Source organism: Lissotriton helveticus, chromosome 7 (genome assembly GCF_964261635.1).
Source record: "Lissotriton helveticus chromosome 7, aLisHel1.1, whole genome shotgun sequence".
Taxonomy (NCBI): Eukaryota; Metazoa; Chordata; class Amphibia; order Caudata; family Salamandridae; genus Lissotriton; species Lissotriton helveticus.
This window is the reverse complement of record NC_136068.1, coordinates 448,807,912-448,828,407: the sequence shown is the minus strand read 5'-3', so window position 1 is coordinate 448,828,407 and position 20,496 is coordinate 448,807,912. Positions and strand designations below refer to the sequence as shown.

At 51.5% G+C, this 20,496-nt stretch overlaps 1 protein-coding gene across 1 annotated transcript in view; it reads right to left on the bottom strand.

The window, feature by feature from the left end:
• LOC144768591 (mitogen-activated protein kinase 1-like) overlaps positions 1-20,496 on the bottom strand; it is a 347,633-nt gene that overhangs the window by 284,256 nt on the left and 42,881 nt on the right. The window lies entirely within an intron of this gene.

The following is a 20,496-nucleotide window of genomic DNA, read 5'->3' as shown; positions in this document are numbered from 1 at the left end:
CGCAAGAAGCAGAAGCGCGATGCTCCATCTACCTCTACTTCACTTTCTGAGGAGCGCCAATTGTGGCCGCATGCGCAGTCCTTGGCTTCTCTACCGGTTAAAGACCTCCCTAGTCAGCCACGTTCTGGCGGCAAGGCGAAAAGTAAGCGTCACATTGTGGTGGACACGGATTCCACCACGACTAACACTGATACCAATACTGATACGGATACTTCGGAGGAGCAACCTCCGCCCCCTAAGAAGGCCAGACCGGCTTCTAAGACAGTGGAGGACAAGGCCCCTAAGGCCTTCCACTTCGATCCTTCGGATATCATTCACCCTCGGTCTTCGGACTGGGTTCCGCCAGCGGACGTCTCTGACTATATTCACGACCACCTCCGCAAGAGCTTCACTCGAGAAGTGCGCAACCGGCTGCGGTCGGAATGCCCGCGTCCAGACATTCCGGACTGTGTCGCGGACACACCGGAAATAGACGCCAGTATGCTCACATTCCTAAAGAAATTTTCAAAGGATCCTAAAAGGGGGCTTGACAGGGCCTGGCGGGGCTGTCAAGACAAGATGCTTGATGTTATTGGGCCCCTAGCGAAGATCCTGGAGATGGCCTTGGCGGCCAAGGAGGGGGCGACTCCTGTGGATCCGGACATATTGGCTGAGTGGACTCAGCGCGCGATTTGCTTTCTTGGAAACGCGAACTGCGCTGTATCTTCGGAGAGGCGCAAGTCCTTACTGATGCGCATGGACAGCAATTTGACGGAGCTGGCGGAGGCAGAACCGGGCCCTCTGGCCGGTGGGTGTCTCTTTGGAGACAGGTTCGTGAAGGATGTCACCAAGTATGTCGGCACCTTCACCGCTTTGGATAAGGCCCAGAGTGGTATCAAGCGCGCCCTCACGCAGGGTGTTTTCAACAGGGCCGGGCGAGGCGGGGGTCGCTCGTCAGGCCGAGGGTTCCAGAGAGGCTCCCAGAGAGGTGATTTTGGCCGCGGCGAGTGGGACTCTACCCGCGGTGGAACCTTCTACCCGTCAAGGAGAGGATTCAACAAAGGACGTTTCCAGTCGGGAAACAACAGGGCGAATTTCAAGGCCCATCAGAGTTCCGGTGAGTCTTACAGATGTGTCTCTCCTTCCTTTGGGGGGTCGCACGCAGCATTGTCTGCCACAGTGGCAAGTGTTGACTCAAGATGTTTGGGTATTGCAGACTATTCAGGGGTTCCGGCTGGAATTCTATTCCCCACCTGCGCAAACGTTTCCCCCGCCACCTCTCCATTTTTCCCAACTAGATCACAGTTTTATAGAGGAAGAGGTGGCAGACTTGCTGAGGAAGGGCGCGATCGCTTTTTGCCAGAGAAGTCATCGCGGCTTCGCCAGCAATGTCTTCCTGGTCCAAAAGAAGGGAGGTGGCAACAGGCTTGTACTCAACCTCAGAGATTTCAACCAGCATCTGGTGTACAACCATTTCAAAATGGAGGGTATCCACATGTTAGCGGATTTGTTACAAGAAGGAGATTGGTTAGTGCGGTTAGATCTGAAAGATGCATATCTTTCTATTCCAATTTTTCCTCCACACCGCAGATTCCTGCAGTTTCAGTGGAACGGCCGGTGGTACGAGTATTTAGCTCTTCCTTTCGGTCTCTCCTCGGCTCCCTGGTGTTTCACCAAGGTAATGAAACCAGTGGTAGCCTTCCTCAGAGAGAGGGGAGTGCGCATGATCATTTACCTAGACGACATTTTGATCATGGCGCAGGACCGGTCAGTGTTGCAGCAACACTTGACCATGACTATTTCCTTGTTGCAAAGCCTGGGGTTTGTGATAAATCTAGCGAAATCAGTGGTGACCCCGGCTCAGGTGATAGATTTTCTGGGGTTCACGGTCAACTCCCTCACGGCGCAGCTGCTTCTTCCACAGGCGAAGTTGAGGGACCTGAAGAAGGAAATCAGGAAACTACTGGACAGTCAATTGGTCTCGCTCAGAACCCTGGCCAGGATTGTAGGAGTCCTGGCGTCTTCTATCCAGGCGATATTTCCAGGTCCTTTGCACTACAGAGCCCTTCAACGTCTGAAGATCAGACACCTTCAGAAGGGTCTCTCGTATACGGACTCGGTTCCGCTTACGGACGAGGTTCGGCACGAACTCCAATGGTGGCTAGGCCACGTGGATGCCTGGAACGGCAGAGCGATCTTCGGGTCGCGACCAGATGTGATAATCGAGTCGGACGCCAGCAGATGGGGCTGGGGCGCGCGCTGTGGAGAGGTTTCCACAGGCGGCAGATGGTCATCTCAGGATCTGGAACTTCACATAAACTGTTTGGAATTACTGGCAGGATTGTTCGCGGTCCGCACGTTATCCCCGAAGCAGACATCATGTTGCATCCTCCTGCGCCTGGACAATGTGTCCGCAGTGAGGTATATCAACAAGTTGGGCGGCACGAGGTCGTCTCTTCTTGTCCAGATAGCCAAAGAGTTTTGGCATTACTGTCTACAAAACCAGATATCAGTCATAGCGGAGTACATCCCGGGTCAGGCCAACCAAGTGGCAGACTGGCATTCCAGACACTTGAGGGATTACAGCGATTGGAAGCTGCTTCCCCAGATCTTTCTCTGGTTACAGGCGATTTGGGGTCCTTTTCAGACGGACCTGTTCGCATCCAGGTTGACGTATCAACTTCCCCGGTTCTTCAGCTGGAGACCGGATCCGATGGCAACGGTGACGGACGCATTTCTCCAGGATTGGTCGGTGGGAACCCAGTATGCATTTCCCCCCTTCCTGTTGATTCCCAGAGTAATGACTCATGTGATACGCCAAGCGGCGGAAATTGTCATGGTGACTCCGTGGTGGACATCACAAGCGTGGTTTCCCAAGTTGTTGCAGTGGAGCTGCGACCGCCCCCGGCTACTGCCGGATTTGAAGTGGTTGTTGCAGGGCCCTCGTCAGGAACAGCACCCGTTGCTGTTGGAGGGCAGGTTATCCCTGATGGCATGGAGGCTTTCAGGGAACAGTGGCAAATGCCAGGAATTTCGGACAAGGCTGCTGACTTTATCAAGCAGGCTTGGGCACCTTCCACCAGGAAGCGATACTCCGCTGCCTGGAAGAACTGGGTGGATTGGTGCATGGGACGACGTCTGGATCCCGTGGGGGCAGGATTACCCCAAGTGTTGAACTTTCTATCCGAGAAGGCGGCAGGAGGCCTAGCGTATCGTTCGGTCAACAACTTTCGCTCAGCCATCTCGGCCGGGCATGCCCTGGTGGATGGTAAACCAGTAGGCATGCACCCGGTTGTTTGTAAGTTGTTGAAAGGCATCAGGGTGGCCAACCCTCCCAAACCCAAGTATACGGGTTTGTGGGATGTCTCGGTGGTGATTTCGTTACTCGACAGATGGCCGGTTAATTCTCTCCTGTCTAGGAAACAATTGTGGGCTAAATTAGCCATGTTGCTTTGTCTATCCTCTTGCAGAAGGTCTTCAGATGTCAGAGCGCTCGACGTAACAGGTAGAGTGTTTACCCCGGAAGGGGTTTCTTTTCATATTACAGGTCGTACTAAAACAATGTCTCGACATATATCTTATAATGCTTTTCCTGACAATGAAAAACTATGTGTGGTCCATTGTTTGAAGACCTACGAGGAATGTACAAAGGCCTTGCGGCCGCAGGGCTGTTCACAATTGTTGATTTCTATTCAAAAGCCCTTTAAACCAGTAGCGGCTGCCACTATTGCTAGATGGCTTCGGTTCATTATGAAGGAAGCTGGTGTTGATACAAATATTTTTGGTGCTCATTCAGTTAGGGGCGCGATGGCGTCCAAGTCATATGGTTTAGGATCTAGTATCCAAGATATTATGCATTGTGCAGATTGGTCCTCTGATTCAACGTTTAAGACGTTTTATTACAAGCCGGTGGGAGATATTACTTCTGTGGTATTTAATCAGCGTTAAACTAGCATAATCTGAAGCCTCCGGTCCTGTAATAGAATCAAAAATTTGCTAGCATTCGCGACAAGAATTTTCAATTCTATTAAGGACACGGAGGCGAGGATTATCCCACCCGGCTTAATGTACTGTATGTATTAAGCTTACCCACCCTTTTATGCAAGAATTACGGTGGTGTTGTTTCCTTTATTTCAGGTTCTGATAAGAAGTCGGATTAATCGACTCCGGAGGTCAGGATGTTCCGCCTGAAGATGTTCTTCCACGTTGGAGGATTGTGACTGTTCAAGTTTTGTTGGACTTGTTTCGCCTCAAAGAAAGAGGATGATGGGAGCACGCAAGGGGTTCTTATGGACTGTGGGGGCGTGCCTATACTCATGGGTGTTCATGGGTAATGAAGTTTTATTGTTACTGTTTACTGAAAATATACATTTTCATTGGCTGCTGTGTTTTATGCAGTAAAGATTGAGAAGCATAATCCTCGCCTCCGTGTCCTTAATAGAATTGAAAATTCTTGTCGCGAATGCTAGCAAATTTTTGATTCTTACTGAGACTTTTTTCCGGCTGCTACTCACAAGGACCTGTGCCTACGCCTCGCGGAACCCGCTGCGCGGGTCCCGCTTCGTCTGGAGTGGGTTCCTGAAGGTTTGGCAACTGCTGGGTGTGAGACAGGGCTGCGAGCGTTGACCGGGACTCGCTTTCCCAGGAGCCCCGGTCTGACTAAGGCCGAGTCAGCTGGCCCGCTCTCCCTGACCGCCCCGCCCAACCTGCTCAAAAAGACGCGACTTCCTGCTCCAACGTGGGATTCTTACTGAGACTTTTTTCCGGCTGCTACTCACAAGGACCTGTGCCTACGCCTCGCGGAACCCGCTGCGCGGGTCCCGCTTCGTCTGGAGTGGGTTCCTGAAGGTTTGGCGACTGCTGGGTGTGAGACAGGGCTGCGAGCGTTGACAGGGACTCGCTTTCCCAGGAGCCCCGGTCTGACTAAGGCCGAGTCAGCTGGCCCACTCTCCCTGACCGCCCCGCCCCGTCCAACCTGCTCTAGACGCCTATAAGAACCAGCGTAATGCGAGCGGTGTGGGTGGGCTCAAGGCCAAAAGACAAAAGGGGAGACGTGATAATCATTTACTTTAAGGACCATAGGGTGGTAAGAACCCTGGGAGATTGGTATGAGGCCATAGGCGGAGATACTATCTCCACACACTACGTTAGCTACTTCTATCCACGAGAATTGACAAATAATTCCAGACACTTCCAAACAAGAAGATATCGTCCGGAGTGGAGAGAAGTAGGCTACCAACCTATTCAGAACCATTTCTCGAATCAACCTCTGCAACAACTCCACCCTCAGACATACTGGGGTAATTTGAATAACAACTACCAAACACCATTCCCCGAGTTTAACATTCCAACATTTAATCACTTCTCAACACTGTGTGGCTTAGAAGGACTGGATTGACTTAATAGCAATTCAAGACTGTTCCATGATAAAAGAAGGCACTCTAGCTGGTGATATCACCCCAGACACTATGGTCGAAAATCGTACCACTGATGAACACAGTCAGGTGATTCAATCTAATCAACCATCTGAGAGGGAGCGGGATAATCCAACTAGGGGGAACAATATTACCATCATATCTACTCTAGTTCACGAGGAGCATAATAGGGAGGTTGATCCACCTGTGCCAAATATGCTAAATAGGATAAATGGAAGCCAGGTCTCCGTCACGAGAGGAGAAAAAATCCAAATTATCTTCTGGAATTGTGCAGGTCTCCGAGAAAAAATCCTGGACGGAAGTCTCTTAGAGTTTGCCAATGAACCTCAAGTCTTGGCTTTACAGGAAACTTGGCTTACAAAAGAAATGCACTTGATAGGGTACAAAACTTATTTCTCAGCAGGAATTGCAGGAACCCACGGGAGAGCTAAAGGCGGGCTGATAACTTACATATCGAACACCATACCTGGCCTGGTAATTACCCCAATTAGTCTAGAAACCCACTATCAGATCCTGAGACTGGTATTCAAGACAAAGAGGACTATTCTCCTCGTCAACCTGTATGACAATCTAGTGGAAAACGCGAGAATAAAAATATTAGGGGTTTTACGCAAGAAACTTAGTAGTGTCACGAAATTAAAACCAGGGGCAGAACCACCGAGTATCGTTTGGGGAGGCGATTTTAATCTCCACCCCTGCGAAAATCAAAATAGTAATATCTGTGGGATGGGGCATGGAACCGAGGAGCAAATAACCCACTTCAGTCACTCAGTGGTGGGCGACTTCCTAAACGAATCCATGTCCAGCTTGGATTTAATAATATTAAACCAAACAAACCCTTTACTTGGGAAGCTGGACCCCACCTATCTCGGAAGGGGAAGTGAAACTACAATTGATTACATCCTCACTACAGCGACCCTTGTAAATAAGACCCTGAATTTCAGAGTGAAAATTAATACATTAAGTGACCACTCAGCTTTAACCTTGGATTTAATCCTGGACCAATCTCAGCTATTAGCCCAAACCTTAATCTCCACCCTCTCCCAGAACAATATCCAGCTCACAAAAATAAATGGCTATACCCTTGGGTGGGGGCAGATTGATCCAAACGAATTGACAAATAAGGTCGTAATTGCAGCACAAACAGAAATTCTGAAGTGCTTAGATATGGAGGTGTCTGATGAGGAAGTCCTATCCCATTTTAAGACGATCTTAGGTAAAGTAAATAAACACCTTACCGTGAAGCAGAAAGGGGCCTTGGAAAAAAGAAAAGGATGGTTTAACCATGATTGCTCAGTAGCCCATAAAAAGCTAAAGAGAGCATTAACACAAACAACAAGAGATAAAGAGGAAGTCAGGAATCTGAGAATAGCGTATAAGTTGGCCTGTAAAGCGAGAAAAGAAGAGCTAAAAAGGCATTATGGGACCAGCTGCATGAAAGCTCATTAAACAAAAACAGCGAACTATTTTGGAAAGTGGTTAAAGCACCTTTCCTGACGGATTCAAAAGACCAGCCAAGTCTTGATGTAGCCATTGAGGGACATACCTGGATAAATCACTTTGCTAAGATTTTTGGCAAACCACCAGTAGTAGCTGCTAGTGGAAAAAATAACAGCATAAATGAGGATAATTCATTCCCAATTCCCCTGGCAGTCAAACTACACGAGGTAATAAACGCACTGAATGCCAGTAAGAGTGGAAAAGCCCCAAGCCCGGACGGGGTACCAGTTGATTTTTTCAAATTTAGATTAGATCTCTGGGCCCCGATAATAAAAAGGGTGTTTGACGCAGCAATGGTGTGCGGATTACTCACATCCTGCACCCAATCAATTCTGGTACCCATCTTTAAGAAGGGAAATAGAGAGGAGGTGACTTGTTATCGTCCAATCTCCCTCCTGGACTCACTGGGGAAAGTACTGGGCAGAGTGGTTCTCCAGCGTTTACAGGAGTGGGCAGACGATACCAGGACCCTCTCGGACATTCAGTATGGTTTCCGAGAGGGCCACGGAACAACGGAACAAGCCCTGAACCTGGCCTTACTAATGGGAAAGTATGTCTCAGCAAAGCGCGAGAGGTTGTACATGGTTTATGTCGACCTCTCTGCCGCTTTTGGCTGCGTCAGTCATGCAAAACTCTGGTCAGTCCCGACCAACATGGGAATGGACGAGGTTCTCGTGACCTTCCTCAGAAAACTTTACTCCAACGCTTCCGCGAGGGTGCGTTTTGGAGTACGGGGCGAATTGTCAGACTCCTTTCCTGTAGAGCGCGGCGTCAGGCAGGGATGCGTCCTTGCCCCCTTCCTTTTCTCCCTCTATACCAATGGCCTCGAGGTAGAGATGTTACGGGGGGGACTGGACTTACCCCGTGTAAAAGATCGACTGGTGCCCACGCTCTTGTATGCAGACGACGCGGTGATCATAGCACGCACCCCACGTGAGCTACAAAAATCCTTGAATAGTTATGCAAAATTTATGAGCGATCTAGACCTTCTTATAAACAAAGAAAACTTTTGTTATGGTAGCTGGACGGGTTAGGAAAAACGGAAAAACCCTCTTTTTAAATAACGAAAAATTAGAATCCACTTCCCAATATCCCTATTTGGGAATTATGATAGATGAGAAGCTCAACTGGAGAGCGGCCATAGAAGCGCGCAAGCACCAACTTTTGCGCTCCATCGCTGCTCTTATTAAATTTGCCCAGAAATTAGGGAAAAAAACCCCGGTTGAACTACTCCAAATCTATAGAGCTAAGTGCCACTCAATCGCACTTTATGGGGCGGGTCAATGTGGCCATAAACACACAAAAGCCCTACAGGTTGCGGAGAATACCTTTATAAGATTTTTACTGTCAGTCCCTAAAAGAGTATCCACCTTTGCCTCACATGCAGAACTGGGACTACCACACATTGAGGACTTGGCCAAAATTGAACCCGTGCTTCTTTGGCGCAGAATATGGGTTTCAACAAAGAATTCTCTCACTAAAGCTATTGTTGCGGATTGTATGACCCTAGATCGCGCAGATAAAATAGACTGGTTAACATATGTTAAAAATCTTCTCACTGATCTAGGAATGGCCGAATATTACTATAACCCGGAATCTATTGTTGGAATTCCTAAGAAAGAGCTCAAGGCAAAGGCGTTGAGTCACTTTGAAGAATTACGTATCACTGTGGAGATTAAGAAACCATCTGTACAGCACTCTCTGGCGGTCATGACGACCATGGAAATGGAACCATATTTAACCTACGTAGACTCGCAGTTTGAACGATTTCTATTAGCGAGATTCAGGTTGAATATTTTCCATAGGGTCGTAGCATTCCCAAACAGAAATAGCTGGGAAGAGAGTTTAATGCCTTGCCCATGTGATGAATTATCAGAACAGTCAACAATGCACTCTATACTGTTCTGTAAATATTATTCCGCCCACTGAAGGCTTTGGCTAACTCCACTGTTGAGAACCCTAGGCCTTCGAAAATGCCGTCCCGCTATGTTGTGGCTACAATTTTTAAGCTCAGAATATGTATGCAAAGTCGTTAGTACTTTCTTAAAATGCATTTTTAAACTAAGGCTTAATCTTCAGAATAATACCTATTAAATTGTCTTGATTAAGCAATATTTTTACAAATTCTAAACGAGCTGATTATGTTCTAGTACTGTTAAAATGCATGCAAATAAAATGTATAAATGCTTTTATGGTAATTCATGGAAAATGAACGCCGAATAAAGATTTTACTTACTTACTTCACACCCACAGCCCCAGCCCCACAGCCCCAGCCCCAGCCCCAGCCCCACAGCCCCAGCCCCAGCCCCACAGCCCCACCCACAGCCCCACAGCCCCACCCACAGCCCCACCCACAGCCCCACCCACAGCCCCACCCACAGCCCCACCCACAGCCACTGCCCCACCCACAGCCACAGCCCCACCCACTGCCACTGCCCCACCCACTGCCACACCCACACCCACAGCCACAGCCCCACCCACAGCCACAGCCCCACCCACAGCCACAGCCACAGCCCCACCCACAGCCACAGCCACTGCCCCACCCACTGCCACAGCCCCACCCACTGCCACAGCCACTGCCCCACCCACTGCCACAGCCCCACCCACTGCCACAGCCCCACCCACTGCCCCACCCACTGCCCCACCCACACCCACTGCCCCACCCACACCCACTGCCCCACCCACACCCACTGCCCCACCCACACCCACTGCCCCACCCACAGCCCCACCCACTGCCACAGCCACAGCCCCACACACAGCCACAGCCCCACACACAGCCACAGCCCCACACACAGCCACAGCCCCACCCACAGCCACAGCCCCACCCACAGCCACAGCCACAGCCCCACCCACAGCCACTGCCCCACCCACAGCCACAGCCACTGCCCCACCCACAGCCACAGCCCCACCCACAGCCACAGCCCCACCCACAGCCACAGCCACTGCCCCACCCACTGCCACAGCCCCACCCACTGCCACAGCCACTGCCCCACCCACTGCCACAGCCCCACCCACTGCCACAGCCACAGCCCCACCCACAGCCACAGCCACTGCCCCACCCACTGCCCCACCCACACCCACTGCCCCACCCACACCCACAGCCACTGCCCCACCCACAGCCACTGCCACTGCCCCACCCACAGCCACTGCCCCACCCACAGCCACTGCCCCACCCACAGCCACAGCCACTGCCCCACCCACAGCCACAGCCACTGCCCCACCCACAGCCACAGCCACTGCCCCACCCACAGCCACTGCCCCACCCACAGCCACTGCCACTGCCCCACCCAGCCCCACCCACAGCCACACAGCCCCACCCCCAGCCCCACCCACAGCCCCAGCCCCACCCACAGCCCAACAGCCCCAGCCCCACCTACAGCCCAACAGCCCCAGCCCCACCCACAGCCACACACAGGGCGCCACAGCCACACACACAGGGCGCCACAGTCACACACGCACAGCCACACACGCACAGCCACACACGCACAGCCACACACGCACAGCCACACACGCACAGCCACACACACACAGCCACACACACACAGCCACACACACACAGCCACACACACACAGCCACACACACACAGCCACACACACACAGCCACACACACACAGCCACACAGCCACACACACACACACACAGCCACACACACACACACACAGCCACACACACACACACAGCCACAGCCACACACACACACACAGCCACACACACACACAGCCACAGCCACACACACACACAGCCACAGCCACTGCCCCACCCACAGCCACTGCCCCACCCACAGCCACAGCCCCACCCACAGCCACTGCCACTGCCCCACCCCCAGCCCCACCCCCAGCCCCACCCCCACCCCCAGCCCCAGCCCAACAGCCCCAGCCCCACACACAGGGCGCCACAGTCACACACAGCCACACACGCACAGCCACACACACACAGCCACACACACACAGCCACACACACACAGCCACACACACACAGCCACACACACACAGCCACACACACACAGCCACACACACACAGCCACACACACACAGCCACAGCCACACACGCACAGCCACACACACACAGCCACACACACACAGCCACACACACACAGCCACACACACACAGCCACACACACACAGCCACACACACACAGCCACACACACACAGCCACAGCCACACACACACAGCCACACACACACAGCCACACACACAGCCACAGCCACACACACACAGCCACACAGCCACACACACACACACAGCCACACACACACACAGCCACAGCCACACACACACACAGCCACAGCCACTGCCCCAGCCACAGCCACTGCCCCACCCACAGCCACTGCCACTGCCCCACCCCCAGCCCCACCCCCAGCCCCACCCACTGCCCCACCCCCAGCCCCACCCCCAGCCCCACCCCCAGCCCCACCCACAGCCCCACCCCCAGCCCCACCCACAGCCCCAGCCCAACAGCCCCAGCCCCAGCCACAGCCACACACACAGGGCGCCACAGTCACACACAGCCACACACGCACAGCCACACACGCACAGCCACACACGCACAGCCACACACGCACAGCCACACACGCACAGCCACACACGCACAGCCACACACGCACAGCCACACACACACAGCCACACACACACAGCCACACACACACAGCCACACACACACAGCCACACACACACAGCCACACACACACAGCCACACACACACAGCCACACACACACAGCCACACACACACAGCCACACACACACAGCCACACAGCCACACAGCCACACACAGCCACAGCCACACAGCCACACACAGCCACAGCCACACAGCCACACACACAGCCACACACACCCACAGCCACAGCCACTGCCCCACCCACAGCCACAGCCACTGCCCCACCCACAGCCACAGCCACTGCCCCACCCACAGCCACAGCCACTGCCCCACCCACAGCCACTGCCACTGCCCCACCCACAGCCCCACCCCCAGCCCCACCCACAGCCCCAGCCCAACAGCCCCAGCCCCAGCCACAGTCACACACACAGGGCGCCACAGTCACACACACAGGGCGCCACAGTCACGCACAGCGCGCCACAGCCACACACACGGCGCCACAGTCACGCACAGCGCGCCACAGCCACACACACACAGCCACACACACACAGCCACACACACACAGCCACACACACACAGCCACACACACACAGCCACACACACACAGCCACACACACACAGCCACACACACATACAGCCACACACACATACAGCCACACACACATACAGCCACACACACATACAGCCACACACACATACAGCCACACACACATACAGCCACACACACATACAGCCACACACACACACAGCCACACACACACACAGCCACACACACACACAGCCACACACACACACAGCCACACACACACATACAGCCACACACAGCCACACACAGCCACACACAGCCACACACACACAGCCACACAGCCACACACACACAGCCACACAGCCACACACACACAGCCACACACACACAGCCACACACACACAGCCACACACACACAGCCACACACACACAGCCACACACACACAGCCACACACACACAGCCACACACACACAGCCACACACACACAGCCACACACACACAGCCACACACACACAGCCACACACACACAGCCACACACACACAGCCACACACACACAGCCACACACACACAGCCACACACACACAGCCACACACACACAGCCACACAGCCACAGCCACACAGCCACAGCCACACAGCCACAGCCACACAGCCACAGCCACACAGCCACAGCCACACAGCCACAGCCACACAGCCACAGCCACACAGCCACAGCCACACACAGCCACACAGCCACACAGCCACACAGCCACACAGCCACAGCCACACACACACAGCCACACAGCCACACAGCCACAGCCACACACACACAGCCACACAGCCACACACACACAGCCACACAGCCACACAGCCACACACAGCCACACACACACAGCCACACACACACAGCCACACACACACAGCCACACACACACAGCCACACACACACAGCCACACACACACAGCCACACACACACAGCCACACACACACAGCCACACACACACAGCCACACACACACAGCCACACACACACAGCCACACACACACAGCCACACACACACAGCCACACACACACAGCCACAGCCACACAGCCACACAGCCACAGCCACACAGCCACACAGCCACAGCCACACAGCCACAGCGCCACAGCCACACACAGCCACACAGCCACACAGCCACAGCCACACAGCCACAGCGCCACAGCCACACACAGCCACACAGCCACACACACACAGCCACACAGCCACACAGCCACAGCCACACAGCCACACAGCCACACAGCCACACAGCCACACAGCCACACAGCCACACACACACAGCCACACACACACACACAGCCACACACACACACACAGCCACACACACACACACAGCCACACACACACACACACAGCCACACACACACACACACAGCCACACACACACACACACAGCCACACACACACACACAGCCACACACACACACACAGCCACACACACACACACAGCCACACACACACACACAGCCACACACACACACACAGCCACACACACACACACAGCCACACACACACACACAGCCACACACACACACACAGCCACACACACACACACAGCCACACACACACACACAGCCACACACACACACACAGCCACACACACACACACAGCCACACACACACACAGAGCCACACACAGACACAGAGCCACACACAGACACAGAGCCACACACACACAGCCACGCACACACAGCCACACACACACAGCCACAGAGCCACACACACACAGCCACAGAGCCACACACACACAGCCACAGAGCCACACACACACAGCCACAGAGCCACACAGCCGCACACAGACACAGAGCCGCACACAGACACAGAGCCACACACAGACACAGAGCCACACACAGACACAGAGCCACACACAGACACAGAGCCACACACAGACACAGAGCCACACACAGACACAGAGCCACACACAGACACAGAGCCACACACAGACACAGAGCCACACACAGACACAGAGCCACACACACACACAGAGCCACACACACACACAGAGCCACACACACACACAGAGCCACACACACACACAGAGCCACACACACACACAGAGCCACACACACACACAGAGCCACACACACACACACAGAGCCACACACACACACAGAGCCACACACACACACAGAGCCACACACAGAGCCACACACAGAGCCACACACAGAGCCACACACAGAGCCACACACAGAGCCACACACAGAGCCACACACAGAGCCACACACAGAGCCACACACAGAGCCACACACAGAGCCACACACAGAGCCACACACAGAGCCACACACAGAGCCACACACAGAGCCACACACAGAGCCACACACAGAGCCACACACAGAGCCACACACAGAGCCACACACAGAGCCACACACAGAGCCACACACAGAGCCACACACAGAGCCACACACAGAGCCACACACAGAGCCACACACAGAGCCACACACAGAGCCACACACAGAGCCACACACAGAGCCACACACAGAGCCACACACACAGCCACACACAGAGCCACACACAGAGCCACACACAGAGCCACACACAGAGCCACACACAGAGACACACACAGAGACACACACAGAGACAGAGTCACACACAGAGACAGAGCCACACACAGAGACAGAGTCACACACAGAGACAGAGTCACACACAGAGACAGAGTCACACACAGAGACAGAGTCACACACAGAGACAGAGTCACACACAGAGACAGAGTCACACACAGAGACAGAGTCACACACAGAGACAGAGTCACACACAGAGACAGAGCCACACACAGACACAGAGCCACAAACACACACTAACAGCAGGCAGTAGTTACAACAAAGATTGCCCAATTCATCAGGTTTCCCATATCATGGAAAAATGGCCTGACACAATCTTCGAGCAGCACAAGTTCTAAGCAAGCAACCAAAATGACAGCTGTCTTAGGCTACACATAGTACACAAGAGACACAAACATGTACAGCAATGGTCCAGTGCACAACTGAACAGGCATTAACACAGCACTCAAGAGACCCCCACAAAGCGAGACACCTACACTCACCCATATGTAAGCGCAACATATTCGATACAATCATTCCGCCGCACGCTTTTTACTCTATATTAGAGGACTTAGCATGTTATGCAGTTATCGTGGAAACAGAAGACTATTAAGAACAGCCACATCAAAATAATAAGTAAAACCTGTCACGAGAAAAACGAATTTCGGAGAATGTTATAAAGTTCAAACGAAAGGGGGGAGAGCGAGTGTGTGTGTGTGTGAAAGAGATCATCATTCTTGTGGACCCAATCTCGCTTGAATCGTTCTGTAAACACCCTCATTGCCCATACAAAATGTTACGGAGCATGGATACATTTGACCCGGAAGAACATCTAACTATGAATAACGGGTTTCCTTTTTCAGGCAGAACAGAGACTACCATTATGGTGATAATAACCGGCTGTAACGCAACACTACAGCAGGTCATTGGCGCAGACTGCGTATCGACTGTTGCCACCACTGGTGTAGCACCATCCCCGAATATGGCTGTTATTCCACATAATCCATCAAAACATATCCAGCTGTCTAAAGGAGTCACTAACATCCCGAAGCCATTCAACAGTGTGCCACTTCCCGCATGCAGCAACAAAGCGGCGCCCCTCGCAGCCGCTCCCCAGTTCACGGGCGATTCCCCCTAAACCTGACTGCTCTGACTGCAGCTTAGTCATGCCCTGTGCAAAGCAGCAGACGCAGAGCTTTAGACGTCACACACACAGCACACACTTCTGAGGCTGGGCCCGATGGCATATTATTGCAGAAATAGGCAGAGGCCTGCATGCCCCATGCAGAAGAGGGGGGGGGACACACTCACCCCCACAGTCTTACCTTCTGCCACGTCCTCATCGATCGCCCCTTTAACCTGCGCAAAGCACCACTGGAAGTTGCTGGCTCCACAGATGCCGGTGTGGGGGCAGAGGAGAGGTTAGGTTGAGCGCCGAATATACACATGCCCTAGCCGGCTTCCCTGCACCCTCCCACCCAGGACGGCAGGGGACCTCCAGCCAGCTCACCGACCATGTGTTTCCCGGCTGCTCACCAGACATGGCGTTGGGCGTGCTGCGACAGGTTTGGTGGCGGCTCCTGGGCCCTTGCAGCACCCGCTCTCCGCCGGATCCCCTTGCGCGGCCGCTCGCTCGCAGAGACTCTTGGGCAATCAGAGCCGCTCAGGCTATTCGTGATTTTTTTTTCAAAGTGGCGCACATTGCGAGTGTTGTTGTTGGACAAAAAGATGTACAATCTACTACAGTCTTCGGCGGTCAATGAGGGTTGCGTTGTGCAAAACTCTTATTCTCGAGCCACAAACATTTAACAAGGAAACATCCTTCGTGCACGCCATCAGCTCTGCGGGGTTCATGTACACGCTGACCAGAAACGCAGGTCCCAGTGACGTTTTAAGCCCCGTCCTTTTCAGACTGAGGGGCTTGTTTTTAAGTGAGATCGTCATTAGGTAGAACAAAACTAAAAAAAACACGCCCCCCAATCTGAAAAAGACTGGGCTTAGATCGTCGCTGGGACATCTTCTCCAATGGCTGGCCGCCGTTTAGGAAGCCAGCCAATGGAGAAGAGGGGCGGGGTTTACCCTCGCTACTAAGAAACATAAAATCTTGCCAGCGAGACTGCGCATGTGCGCAGCCTACGCTAGCCGAGACCTAAAAACGATCTATTGAGAACAAGCCATAGCAATTGTATTTGTCTACCAGCACCGGTTTACTGCAGTTTTTCCCACCCATTTTTGGTTTAATATGCCAAATTCCAGCCTTATCTGAACCAAATGTGTTGAATCAGGTGCCAAATCTAGAACAAACTAACTTGTCCAAAATTGCCCAATTGCCATCATTGATTTTTTTAAAATAATGTATGCCACATTCCTACTCTCTATCAGTTTTATGGACGGGCCAGTCACTTCACTTGCCAGAGGAGAGAAAAGAGATAGTAATTGGCTTTAAATTGGCTGAATCAGTGGTTCGAGCACCCCTTGGGTCTGCTAGGTCTACTCGGGGTGGCCGTGACTGTTTTGGAAAATTAAATACAATTAAAAATAGTAAATTATATTTATATACAGAAGCAAAATTGATGATCTGAAAAAACTCCATATTAGATTGTGAATTAAACAAAATGTTTCAATATTTGAGCATTTGTTTGGTGTATACTTGTTTACATATTTGTGTGTATTGTTTTGAGCTTCAAATCACAGAAACTGCTGAGGCCAGGACTTCCGGGTTTCCAATAATGACTCAGGGAAGGTCCACTGAAGTCAAAAGGTTAAGACATGCCAGGCTAAATTAATACAATGGTCGTCTCGCTCATGAAGCTAAACACCTAAAAACAAATAGGATGTGGCCCTAATAATGGTCTCTCCCTTGAATAGCCAACCACCATCTTTCTAGAGTTGCTGCCAAATATTACTGCACTGTTTGAGTGGTTTACTGTAAAGAAATCATTTCCACAGTAAATCTCTAGGCTAGGGTGTGAACGCTGAAGACCTATTCTTGCCTTTCTTTAGTAGCAACACTAGCATATGAAAGACGTGGCACTGCTCACAGCCCCTAACCTGGGAGGGGGTGAATAGAAGGCCCAGGTGCTAAATGCATGCTGCATCAAACAAAGTAGTGGGGGGGGGGGTCCCAGCAACGTAACTTACCCCATAGCAAGTTTATATTGAAAAAGTCAAATGTGGTTGGGAAATCTACAAAACAGACACATAAGAGAGTATAATCTGCACTAGTTTCAAAGAGCTTGTATGTTAATCCATTTTAACTTATGGGGTATCCTTGTTCTTCAAAACTACTGTATGTTAATCCATGCATCAGTTGATGTTTATTGGCACAGTTTCTTAAATCATGTCACAGCAAATTAGCATGAACATTTTCATCAACATCGATTAAGCCCATCTCTCAAGGACTCCTGGGATCAGGGGCAGGGTACTGCTCTACTCTTGATATACATGATGGGGATCGTACACATCTTAATGCTCAAGCTCTCAAGAACCAACTAATGAACTAGAAAAAAGCCAGCAGGGTGAAGTGGCACCCAAACGGGTTTTATTTATTTATTTTTAAAGTTTTGTATAGTGCTAGCTAGACCCGTAGGTATCAGAGCGCTTCACATACATATTGTGCAAAGCCGAAGGCCCTTACATTACCTAGAAGGCTGACAGTAAGTAAGCAAACCACGGATAAAGAATACAGTATGAACAATAAGTAACTGTGCATCGGAGGGGGAGGGGAAGAAAAAGGAAAAACAGGGAGATTAGCATAGTCCGTTCACCAACAATCCTTGAATGGGAGTCAACTCGGAATATTGAGGTCTAGGTTAGTTGACGTTGTTCAGGAAAGTATTTGTTAAGGAGATGGAAATTGAGGTCCCTTTTGAAACATGAGAAGGCATCTGAGGACTCCCGGGAGAGCGTGCCATATCCTGGGAGCGATGCCGGAAAACGATCGGTATTGGGTGGTTTTCTTTTTCATTTTTGGAGGAATGAGAAGGAGTGAGTTGGAGCGTCTCAGTGTTCTGGTTTGACCTGCTCTTACCAGTTTGTTGTTCAGGTAGTTGGGAGCCGGAGTGTGGAGGGTTTTGTGTGGGATGCAGGCCAGCTTGTAAATACATCTCCCTTCCATGGGAAGCCATTTAGGGAGTTGAGAGCTGGAGTGATGTGATCAAATCTTTTTACTCCAGATACAAGTCGAGCGGCCATGTTCAGCACTGCCCTTAGAGGGGCTAGGTGAGCTTTTGGAGTCCCTGTAAGGATGGCGTTCCCGTAGTCGATTTTAGAGAGAACCAGGGATTGAACTACTGTCTTAAGGTCATCATAGGGAAGAAAAGGTTTCAATTTCTTGAGGTGTTTTAGAGAGAAAAGAGCACTTTTAGCAGAGGTTTTGATGTGGGCCTCCATTGACAGGTTCTTGTCCAGGGTGATGCCTAGAGACTTAACTGAGTCGGATAGAACGAGGGGGCAGTTTAGGGCAACCAGATTCTTGAGCCACTCTTGGATAGGACGATGGTTACTTTTTTGAGAGAATAGGATCAGTTCCGTTTTATCTGGGTTGAGCTTTAAGTGGTTGAACCAAGTTTGGATCTCCGTTAGAGTGGTATTGAGGTGTTGGATGTCATCGGGGGACTTTATTTTGAAATAGATTTGGGTGTCATCCACATAAAGGTGGTAAATCACTCCAGCTTTATTCAAGATGATTGTGAGGGGCTCCATGAAGAGATTGAAGAGGGACGGGGAGAGGATTGAGCCTTGTGGCACCCCAAGTGAGATTTTTGTCGGCTTCGATAGACAGGATTTGATTTTAATTTGTTGCGAGCGATTCTGGAGGAAAGAGGTGAACCATTTGAGTACAGTACCATTTATGCCGGAGCGCTTCGACAAGGTCTCTAGAAGAGCTGGATGATTCACTGTGTCGAATGCCGCAGATAGGTCAATAAAGATGAGTAGGCAGGCATCACCATCATCTAAGGCTTTGTGAATGTCGTCCGAGACGTTGAGTATGGCTGTTTCAGTGCTATAGCCTTTCCTGAATCTTGATTGAAAGGTGTCAAGGAGGTTGAACTCATCAATGTGTTTATTGAGTTGGTGGAGAACACATGACTCCAATGTTTTTGCAAGGAATGGGAGGTTTGAGATAGGTCTGAGGTTGTTCAGATCATTAGGGTTGGCCCCTGGTTTCTTGAGAATGGGTGCGATTTGTCCTAGCTGAAGGGAATCTGGGACACAGCCTGAGGTGTGAGAGGCGTTGATGATTTTTGTCCAGAAAGGGGAAAGGGTGTGGTTGAGTTCTTTTATGATTGTGGAAGGGAGGGGGTCCATGGTGTGGGAGGAAGGTTTTAGATTAGAAATTATCTTGAAGACCTTGTTTTCCGCCATTTGCTCAGAGTCGGACTAGTGCACATTGTTTTTTAGCTGGAGGCCAGTCGGATTGTCCTTGTACAGAACTCTTTCTGTGTTGTCGGGGGAAGTAGAAGGGGGGTAATGAGGGAAGGAGTATTTGCGGTTTGAATGAAGGATTGATCAATTTTCAAGACTTTATTGGTGAAGAAGGTGGCAATTTCTTCACATCGCTCATTTGTGGCTTCGATATCTTGAGGGGGTGCCGTTAGTTTGGCTTTTGACAATGCTGAAGAGTTCTCTTTTTCTTTTTTTTGCCAGATCTAGTTGGCTGTGGAAAAAGGACGCCATTGCCTGCCGAGCAGATCTAAGTTCTGTTAGGTGTAAGGTCGAGGGGTTAAGCCTCCAAGCCCTTACAGTTAGTCTGAGTTGGCGCCGTTCATCGTTAAGCTCCACGTTGAACCAGGGTTTCGATTTGTTTTGCCTCTGTTTGAGTTTGAGTGGAGCAACTTGGTCTAAAACCTCGGTCATTTTTGAGTTGAAGTGCGTAGTGAGGTCATCAGCTGTCCATGATGAGGG